Genomic DNA, 11045 nt, shown 5'->3' with positions numbered 1-11045 from the left:
ACACCCGCACAAAAACAAAGTAAAGAGGTAAAGCAATAGCATCACAATCAATCCAGAAACCAAACTCTCTGATAACTAAAAAAACTAGAGAACCCAAATTACCCCTAACAGTTCAGTACCAACATTTACACCAAACACATGTATATATGTCACCCTACTTTATATATTAGTAAACCTTGCCACCAATTCTAAGCACCCAAAAATTATACAAAAAATTATACTTGGAGCCCTGCAACCAACCCCCCCCCCCCCCCCCCCCCAAAAATTGTGTCAGACAGTAACGGATTGCAGTTGACTCGACCCGAATTAGTTGCACACTCGAAGTGGGTTTAAAAAAAAATTGCCTCGTTTTGTAGCCGGTTTGATTTGACCCAACCCGTTTCAGAAAAAAAAAAGTAGGGGCCTGAATATTCAGTGACTCGTTTCACCCCGCACTGTGCACTTTCTCTCGTTCACGACAGCTATGGTTCCTGACTTCTTGTTCCTCGATCGCCGATCAGTTTCTTGGTGAAGCCTGAAGGGTTTCTTGGCGAAGGGATCCTCATTATTCTTGGAGCTCTCTCTCGTTCTTACAGGTTTTGTAAGGAAATACTCCATTCAATGGTGAGTTTACTTTTCTTGTGTTTAGTTCTTTTGAGGGACCGAGCATGGCAATTAAAAGTTTCAATTTCTATGTTGAATGTCAATATAATAATGCCATGTTTCCTTGTCATTTTTTTTTTATGTCAATTTGTATGGTAGATGAGTAATTTGGTGCTAATACTCACTACATATCAATGCAGATTCTGTGACCCGAATCATGAAATGATGCATATTACTTTGTGTTCTATAATGACCTTAATTTTTTTTATTTTGGCATTCTCATATGCAATAGAAGTTTTTGTCATGTGTCATGGATCTTTTTGATATATGGTTCACTATGCTGGATCTTAAGATGAAAACTTAATTAAGATGTATTTTTCTTCTTTTTTTTGTGTATTCTGAATTGGTTTCAACTTGATTAAGATATGTATTTATCACTCTATTTTATTGAATGTTGAAAGACATATCATGATTTGGATTTTTTATGATATATCCAAATTCTCAAAGAAGCCTTTATTGTTTAGCAATTCCGAACGGTCTCAACACTGACATAGTGACATGCAGCTGGTAAAGACTAAATCAGAAATTCCAGATTTTAGAAGTATAGCCATAGGAACTCAATTACAAACTTTTAAACTAAAGGAAGTTTTTTGAAAGGTTAGTAAACTAGAGGAATCTACACAATGCTTTAACTTTATCTAATTTGAGTTGCCGGAATTTTCTAGAGCAATCTCACCATTCTCATAATTTTCTTGTAAGTTGGCTTGTTAATTATTCACATTTCAATGTTTTCGAGTTTATAAAAGCTTTCAATTTGAAACCATTGAAGAAGTATATAATTCTATCAACTAGAAGGGACACCTATTAACACTATAGGAAGTTAGGAAGATATCTATTTGATTGATTAAACAATATATAATTCTAAAATTGTGCAGCTGAATGTAACATTAGAGTTTTTTAGACTAACTTTTTCTTCTAATTGGAGGTATTGAGAATACTTAGCAAGAGATAATAGATAGAGATTCCAAAAGTATTCTAAAAAATCTTCATTATGATAAAAGATTTTAATAGGAATAACTTGGCATCACTAAATTCCAATACTAACTTTCCGTAAAGCACTGGTTCATTTAGAATCAAAATCCCGGTGGTTAGTGGTTACCATTTCTGTATAGAATAAAAAAGTGAAACAACTAAAGATTTCAAGTTGTATGCTGAGAAATCTTTTGGGATGCGAGGATCATTACTATATTAGTTCAATTTTGTTGAAATCCTGCTAAAGTGGTGGATAACATAAACCTATTGTATTTACAATCTGTGTGTTTCAAAGTGACGTGAATGCCCTGGGCGAAATTATTCATTATTGTTGCAACCTACCCTTCGACGGGAGGGTGAGGCGAAATAAAAAGGGGCGTCATCCAAAAAGGAGAACGCGTAGGAATCGTCACCAACGTTTATTCGAGAAAAATGCTAGAAAAACCAAAAAAGGGTCTGTGAATTTTGAAAATAAGGGTTCGAGAGTTGTTTACGCATAGGAAAGGTATTAGCACCCCACGCTCGTCACAAGAGATGACAACCTTTAATCGAGTGTGCAAAAACGTGACTTCAATACTATTTATTTTCCCTTTTTATATTTTTATATTTTTTTGTGGTTGACAAGGGGACTGCCCTTGCCCCTACATATCCTAAGGTGCGATGAGGAATTCAGATCCACGTAGTTCTTTAAGTCTGAATGTTTGTGTGTTAATTTTTTTTTATGTTTTGAAAGATTCATTTTAATTGCGAACAAAAAAGTCGTTTAAGGCGTTGGACCTTGAAATGATGCTTTAAATTTTGAAAAGCGGAGAGAATCGTTAAGGCGTTGGACCTTGAAACGATCTTTTAAATTTGAAAAACGGAGAGAGTCTTTAAGGCGTTGGACTTTGAAATGATCTTGTGTGATATTCGATAAAAAGAAGTTTAGTTGTGAGTTGGTTTTATCTTGCTTTTGTTTATTAACTTCCGATCTTTTTAAAGACAACTTACGGTGCTAATGATTGGTTAATATTAAACTTTACAAAAGAAAGGAGATTACCGATGATAGAAGAAGGAGATGAATATGCACAAAACAACAAGGGGGACCCCTAAGGGTGCATAGATCATGTTCAAATCCCTAAAAACAAAAACTAACCGAATGACGAACGAAGAACACGGAGCGAGAAATGGTGTAGGGATTGATGACGGTCGTGATTCGACAGCGCCTCGGCCTTGTTTTCCTCTTCTTTCTTCTTCTTCTCTCTTATTTCTCCTAATTCCTTCACTTCTGGACCTTGGAACCATCTCTCAGCCTCCTTTCACGCCTATTTATAGGAAAAGCAAGCCATTGGGACCATGGCAGCTCGCCCAAGCGAGCTGAGACTTAACCATGAAGCAACTGGCTTGCCCAGGCGAGCTGGTTACTTAACATGGAAGTCTTTTGGTAGCCCAGGCGAGCCAGAGGCTAGCTTGGGTGAGCTAGGGCCCAGGAAACTCAATGAAAAGATCCTTTTGCCCCCTTCTTTTGGTATCTTTCGCATTCCTGATCAAAACATTGAACGATCCTTCGTTTTGTACAGTAACTGGTGTCGAACAGTGCAATTTGGCTAGCGAGAATCAAAAACATCAATGAATGATAGCCCCCGAACGAAATTAGGGTATGATAGTTGCCCCTCTTTTCTTATCTCCAATAAAAAGGAAGTAAAGATAAGGACACTAATTTCGTTTGAGTGACCTTGCTATTTGACTGGGCAATTGGCGAAAACCAAGGAAGTGAAACCGAAAAACATGAGGACATTGAAGTTTTATGAAACGTAAAACGGAGGACATTGAAGTCCAGTAGAGAAGACGACATTTAAAGTTCCCTTCTTTTTTATATTATATATATATATATATATATATATATATATATATATATATATATATATATATATATATATATTCAAAGCATAGAAACAGAGGACGTTGAGTCCTAAGAACCACAAAGACAAGGACATTGAGTCTTATAAAAGACAGAAGACGTTGAAGTCTTATAAAGTGTAAAAGATAGAAGACATTGAAGTCTTGTAAAATGTAAAAGGCAGATGACATTGAAGTCTTGTAAATGTAAATGAAGACATTGTAGTCTTTAGAAAGCGTAAATGACTGAAGACATTGAAGTCTTTGAAATGTAAATGAAGACATTGTAGTCTTTTGAAAGCATAAATGACTGAAGACATTGAAGTCTTTGAAATGTAAATGACAAAGGACTTTGAGTCCTATGAAAGATAGAGGCGAGGACTTTGAGTCCTATGAAAGATAAAAGCGAAGACTTTGAGTCCTGTGAAAGATAAAGGCGAGGACTTTGAGTCCTGTGAAAGATAAAAGCGAGGACTTTGAGTCCTATGAAAGATAAAAGTGAGGACTTTGAGTCTTGTGAAAGATAAAGGTGAGGACTTTGAGTCCTATAAAAGATAAAGGCGAGGACTTTGAGTCCTATGAAAGATAAAAGCGATGACTTTGAGTCCTATGAAAGATAAAAGCGAGGACTTTGAGTCTTGTGAAAGATAAAGGCGAAGGATGTTGAGTCCTATGAAACAAGCCAATAGGTACTAGTACCAAAGGGCTCAACCTTATGAGGAAGCAAGAGGTTGACTCTTTGAGAGGGCCTCTCATCCTAAACTCAAAAGATAGGGCATTAGATTTGGGAAATTGGTATATAAAGAGAAATCTATGCACTTATAGCCTAATATGAACATGATTTTTGGGATGCAGATGCATGCAACCTTCATCTTGAAATGCTAGTAATGCAAAAGATTTTGAATCATGAAAATTGTGTAATGCTCACGACATTCTTTCCTATTTTTGTGATTTTGATTTTGATTTTATTTTTTTGATTTTTTCTTTTTGTGGAAAACACAGATTGACTGTCTCTTTCTAAAAGACGTGATAACTCATGAGACCTCATCCTATCTTTTTGCAAATCTCTTTATGGACTCCCTCAGAGTGTATGTTTTGTTTGATTTAATCACTTGACAATTTTGGAGTGACGACAATGGAGCCGCTTGACATTTAATCAATCAACCGAAATATTGATCCTAGGGTTTTCCCCTTTCCTTTTTTAAAAACTTTGATTATTCTACACAACAAGAAAACATAAGACTTTGGAATCGATCGTGTGCCCCATTGAAGGATGGCAATGGATTGTCACACTTTGGTATGTGACCAAGTGAAACTTTCCCGATTTAAGATCGTAGAGTGATGCCAAGGGTCTATCGATCCCGCTGAAACTTGATGACATGGGCTGATCTCGAAAGAATTTATACAACAAAGGCCACCCTTGGATTTAAAATGAATCCTAAGGAGTCTGCATGAGCGACTAACATCAAATGTACCCTACTATCATAATTGTCTTTGGGCATTTTCCCTGAGTTCCTAGTTGAATGAGCTTTCTTCTCAAATGTGCAAGGGCGAAACCTCGAGGATTCTCTTATTTTCTTTATTTATATATATATATATATATATATATATATATATATATTTTTTTTTTTTTTTTCCAACAATCACAAGCGTGTGCAGATTCCATTCCAGAATCCAAACCTAAAAGAAAAATTAGTCATTCCTTGATCCACATGGGCTTTATTGGGCTTGTAACGTGGTCAGGGGTAAGAGGGCTATGAAAAAAAGATCAGAGAGGCTCAAAGAGTGTTTAAGGGTTACATTAAGTAAGAACCTTGAGATTCTTGCTTTTACTTTTGTTCCTTTTAACTCTTGGGTCGAGCTCTACTCCTTTTGCCTTATAAATTAATCCTTATTGCACTTTTGTGCCTTCCTTGTAAAATCCAGAGATCTTTTGTCTCTCTTTTTCTTTACTCGCCTTTGGCGGATTTTATTTTTCTTTTTTCTTTCATTGTTGCCCAACTTTATGCATGTGTTGTTTGCATTGCACTTCCCACTGGTTTAGCGGTGGTTCCTACTCAGGGTTCCTATTTTGTTTTTGTTGTTTTTTTGTGTTGTTTATAGAAAACAAATGCTTTGGCTCAGAGGGGGTAGCAAGGGATAAATTAGTATTTGGGTTGTTGAAACACGACCATGTGTCATTTCAAATCTTGACTAGATACTTTTATAGTTTGGATTTTGGGACAAAACCTTTGATAAACACACTCCTTATTCTTTCCTTTTTTTATTTTTTTATTACCCTAATTTTTGCCTAGGCTATCCTTTCGAGTTTTCGACCCACTAGGTAAAACTTCTTATCTGCCCCTAGGTTTGCTTAAGGCTCATGCATGATGCCTCTCATTGCCCAAGTAGGACTCTGAGGTATCTATTGCTATCTTTTGTCATGACCTTGTAGCAAGGAAAAATGAAAGAAGTTATGCAGGTTCTCGAAAAATGAATTTTCAAGGATGAGAAATATTTAAAGGATTTTCAATTGACAGATTAAGTCGAACGACTCTTGTTCTTGACAACTCACTTTTCTCTCAAAAATAAAACTTTTAAGAATGAGGTCACATGAATGTATGTACTTCTTATTTTGATTTGAAACATAGTCAATCAAACGTTTTTTTTTCTTTTTCACTTTACTTTACTCGTCGTTTATGGCACCCCCACCAAACGTGTGGAACGAGCAATTTCTGATTGAATAGACTTGGAGATCAACTCAGGAGCACAAGTCACTTAAGCAAACAAACCAATGACGTACATTCACATTCTAGTGAATGTTAAATAAATACGCAAAGATGTAATTGTGAGAGAATGAGAGGCAAGGACATCAAATTTATCCATTTTAGTAGCATTGTGACTGTTGTTTACAGTAATAGCATACACCTGAAAATCCTAATGAGTCATTGGAGACATCTAAAAACAACCTTCAAATTTCCCCAAGCATCATACATAGTATCGCTTGACGACATCAGAATTCATGAGTGATTCTCCTCCTTGAATCTCAGCTAGCCTGCATCAATTAGACTTTGCACCTTATGTTTCAGGGTCATACAATGCTCAATGGAATGCCCCAGAACTCCTCCATGATAAGCACATGTTGCATTCGAGTTGTATCCTCAAGAAAATGGAGGTTGAGGAATCTTTGCTGGGATTATGGCTACCATTGCATTATCGAGTAGATATGGAAGTAAGTCAGCATACGACACCGGAATTGGGGTGAACTCTACAAGCTTCTTTTTTGGAAAATTCCTTCCTTGGTTGGTGTTTTGGTTCGTGTTAAGGGTGGTGTTTGGTATGGGATGTGTAGCAAGCGGGTTTTGTGGCTGATTTAGGGGTGGCCTTTGTGGATAATTGGGTGTTCTTGGCTGAAAGGGTGGTGGGTAATGAGAAAGGCTGATATTGGCTGAGTATTGATATTGTTGAGGTGGTGGGAAATTTGGCCATGTAGGAACGACAGTCACAACATGGGTTCCTCCCTCCTTCTTATTCTCTCCATTTGCCCTAGGCTTCCTATTCATCAAAGCAGGATAATTAAATTTGCCTCTTCTCAGACCCACTTCGATCCTTTTGCCGGCAAAAACTAAATCGGCAAAGCTTGAAGGCGTGTAACCCACCATCTTCTCATAGTAGAACACCGATAATGTGTCTACTATCATTGTTAGCATCTCCCTCTCCATCATTGGAGGCACTACTTGAGTTGCCAGATCCCTCCACCTTTGGGCATATTCTTTGAAAAATTCATGCTCCTTCTTACACATGTTCTGTAGCTGCATTCTATCTGGAGCCATATCAGAATTATACTGATACTTCCTAATGAAGGCAACCATTAGGTCCTTCCAAGAATGGACTCGGGAAGGTTCCAGATTAATATACCAGGTGACAACTGCCTCAATAAGACTTTCCTGGAAGAAATGCATCAATAATTTTTCATCTTCCACGTATGCCCCCATTTTCCTGCAGTACATCTTCAGGTGATTCTTGTAGCAAGTAGTCCCCTTGTACTTATTAAAATCTGACACCTTGAACTTTAGAGGGATGACGACGTTAGGCACTAGGCACAACTCTGCCATGCCAGCAAAAGCATAATCTCTGCCTCCTTCAATGGCCCTCAGCCTTTCCTCTATATGATCAAATTTTCCCCTTTCCACCATAGCAGGAGAGACTCTTCCCACCACAAAATGCAAGGGTTGTGGTTGTGGGCGAAACTGAGGGCTCTCCAAAGTGTTTGGCAGGGGTACACCACCAACTGTTTGGCCCTCAATGGCATATCCGAGGTGAGGTTCGAAATCGGCTAGATTGTGGTCTCGGGGTGCTTTATGTGTCTCCCCCATGGGTTGAGAGACATGTGCATGATCAGATTGGGGTTGTTGGCTCTCAATGGGTATGGGTACGAAGTTGTCGACATTCTCATCAAGAGTGTGTGCAACATTGGGTGGTGCATAGTTGGAAGGCAAGCCATCTAGTGGGAAGGAATGTTTGTTCTGAACCTACACAAAATGGGGGCCACCCCCACTTCCTAACGCTTTGCCTCCTTGACCTACCACATCCGAGGTTGGATGATTTACTTGATTGAAGCCAAGTGGGTGGGTCGGGTCCACTTCTGTGGTGGTACTTGTGGGAACAATTGTAGCCGCATTGACCCCCATCATCCTTCTCATACTCATCATGGCTTCCATCATTGTGGTCATTTTCTCTTTCATGGCCTCCATGTCAGCCATCATATGCTCTTGTGCCTCCTCTATTTCACTCATTACTCTAGCTTTGGCACACATTCGATAAGGGTGCCGTAAAGCGTGTTCTTTCCTTTTGATTACAATGATTACAATTCTGGTTTCATGGAAAGAATGAAATGAGCAATGCAACCAATGTGAAAAGAAAGATAAACATGGATGTATGTGAATGATACATTGTTGAAGTATTGCAAATTTTACACAGGACATTTAGTAGAACATAGGGTCAAATCAATTCAGATTTTCATTAAAGCAACATGGTTCATCACATCTTGTCAGAGTCAAAGTGAAACTGGAAATAAAACATGGACATCAACAGTCCTCAATTTTGTAAATTATTTAGCTTAATCATGTGTTGGCAGTAGCCAAATAAGCTATGTAAACTCAATCCATCTTCTGCCCCAACTTTTGCAAGCTGGTTACTTCCATACTTAACCTTGACTTGATGAAACCCTTTTCTTAAAAGCATGTTCTTGGTTTGACCCCATAATCTAAGGAATAGAAATTTTGATTGTCAATATTTCGACAACATATCATAGAGATAAATGACTAGGGCATACTTATGTTATGCATGACAAATGTAATTATGAGATTGACATGATACGCTCGAAGAACCATCATTTCCTGGTTAACAATGCATTAGGTACCATGTTCACATGATTTTCAATCATTTTTTTAAGAGAAATGAGTGTATAATCCCAACATGGTTTGTTTATAGCTATCATCATGGTACCCAACACATGTAACTAAGAATGTGGTATAAACTTTATTCTTCATTGTGACTTTCTTTTTGTTCTTTTTGTTCTTTTGTTTTATTTGTAGAGGAAAATGCAATGCACGAGCAACTATGTGCCATGATCATGCATGAGTAAACATAACATGCAAATGATGAAAATAGAATGTATGCAATTGGCAGAACAAAAGCTTGTTAAATGAACATGTATGATAATGCAATGACTTATGCAAATAAAATGCATGAATATGATAAATGATAAATGATAAATGCAGGAATGATATGTCCATTATGATTCCATGAAGAGATGCATGATGCGATCAAAGAACAAGCCAAAGTGAGTTTTTTATGTGCCCCCTAATCTAGGAACCTAATGGAAAGGATCTAAAAGTCCCCTTTTAGTGACAATTCCCAAGGGTGGTTTCATGTAACTTTATTGGCTTCTAGAGATATCATCCTCTTAGGTAATACATTGAGGTGATAGGGACTATAAATGCCAATGCATCACTAAAAGAGGAAAACTCTAGATGAGGCTTCACTGTTATCAAGTGAGTCGAAGACCCAACATGACCACAAATCGACCTCCACTCCTTATGGCTCACATAGACCCGAGTATAGGGCCTAATATCTCAATGTGTGTGCAAAAGTGTAGGTGCCATGTGTGCATAGAACAAAAATATTTCTAACTACGAATGTAATAAATAGATAGACACACACCAAACATAACACATAGCAAAGGTTATATACAAACATGGACAAAACAAAAGATAAAAGGGAAAAAGGAACATAAATAAAAAAGAAGTCACGATAAAACATTGCACACTGATTGAATGACTTAACTCTCTCACAAAATCCCTAGTGAAGTTGCCATCTGTTGCAACCTACCATTCGACGGGAGGGCAAGGCGAAATAAAAAGGGGCGTCTTCCAAAAAAGAGAACATGCGGGAGTCGCCACCAACGTTTATTCGAGGAAAACGTTAGAAAAGCCAAAAAGAGGGTTTGCGAATTTTGAAAATAAGGATTTGGGAGTTGTTTACGCATAGGGAAGGTATTAATACCCCACGCGCTCGTCACAAGGGACCACAACCTTTAATCGAGTGTGCAAAAACGTGACTTCAATATTATTTATTTTCCCTTTTTATATTTTTTTATTTTTTTTATTTTTTTATTTTTTTGGGGTTGATAAGGGGACTGCCCTTGCTCCTACATATCCTAAAGTGCAATGAGGAATTCAGACCTACGTAGTTCTTTAAGTCTGAATGTTTGTTGTTAAATTGTTTTTATGTTTTTGAAAGATTCATTTTAATTGCAAATAAAAAAGTTGTTTAAGGCATTGGACTTTGAAACGATGTTTTAAATTTTGAAAAGTGGAGACAATCGTTAAGGCGTTGGACCTTGAAAAAATATTTTAAATTTGAAAAGTGGAGAGAGTCGTTAAGGCGTTGGACCTTGAAACGATCTCGAGCGATATTTGATAAAAAGAAGTTTAGTTGCGATTTGGTTTTATCTTGCTTTTGTTTATTAACTTTTGATCTTTTTAAAGACAACTTACGGTGCTAATGATCGGTTAAGAGTAAACTTTACAAAAGAAAGGAGATTACCGATGATAGAAGAAGGAGATGAATATGCGCAAAACAACAAGGGGGACGACCCCTAAGGGTGCATAGCTCATGTTCAAATCCTTAAAACCAAACACTAACCGAATGACAAGCAAAGAACACAAAGTGAGAAATGACATAAGGATTGATGACGCTCGTGATTCAGCAGTGCCTCGGTCTTGTTTTCCTCTTCTTCTCTCTTATTTCTCCCAATTCCTTCACTTCTGGACCCTGGAACCATCTCTCAGTCTCCCTTCACGCCTATTTATAGGAAAAACAAGCATTTGGGACCATGGCAGCTCACCCAGGTGAGCTGGAGCTCACCCAGGTGAGCTAGTTACTTAACATGGAAGTCTTTTGGTGGCCCAGGCGAGCCAGAGGCTAGCCTGGGTGAGCTAGGGCCCAGAAAACTCAATGAAATGACCCTTTTGCCCCCTCCTTTTGGTATCTTTCGCATTCCTGATCAA

At 37.8% G+C, this 11045-nt stretch overlaps 1 long non-coding RNA gene across 1 annotated transcript; it reads left to right on the top strand.

Moving 5' to 3' along the window:
- Positions 1–266: 266 nt before the first annotated feature.
- Positions 267–1067, top strand: LOC102665300 (uncharacterized). Its single transcript, XR_419525.3, has 2 exons — positions 267–603; positions 783–1067. It is a non-coding gene; the product is annotated as an uncharacterized lncRNA (long non-coding RNA).
- Positions 1068–11045: the final 9978 nt, after the last annotated feature.

Source organism: Glycine max, chromosome 18 (assembly GCF_000004515.6).
Source record: "Glycine max cultivar Williams 82 chromosome 18, Glycine_max_v4.0, whole genome shotgun sequence".
NCBI lineage: Eukaryota > Viridiplantae > Streptophyta > Magnoliopsida > Fabales > Fabaceae > Glycine > Glycine max.
Note: the sequence above shows the minus strand (reverse complement) of the source record. Positions and strands in the feature narration are given on the sequence as shown.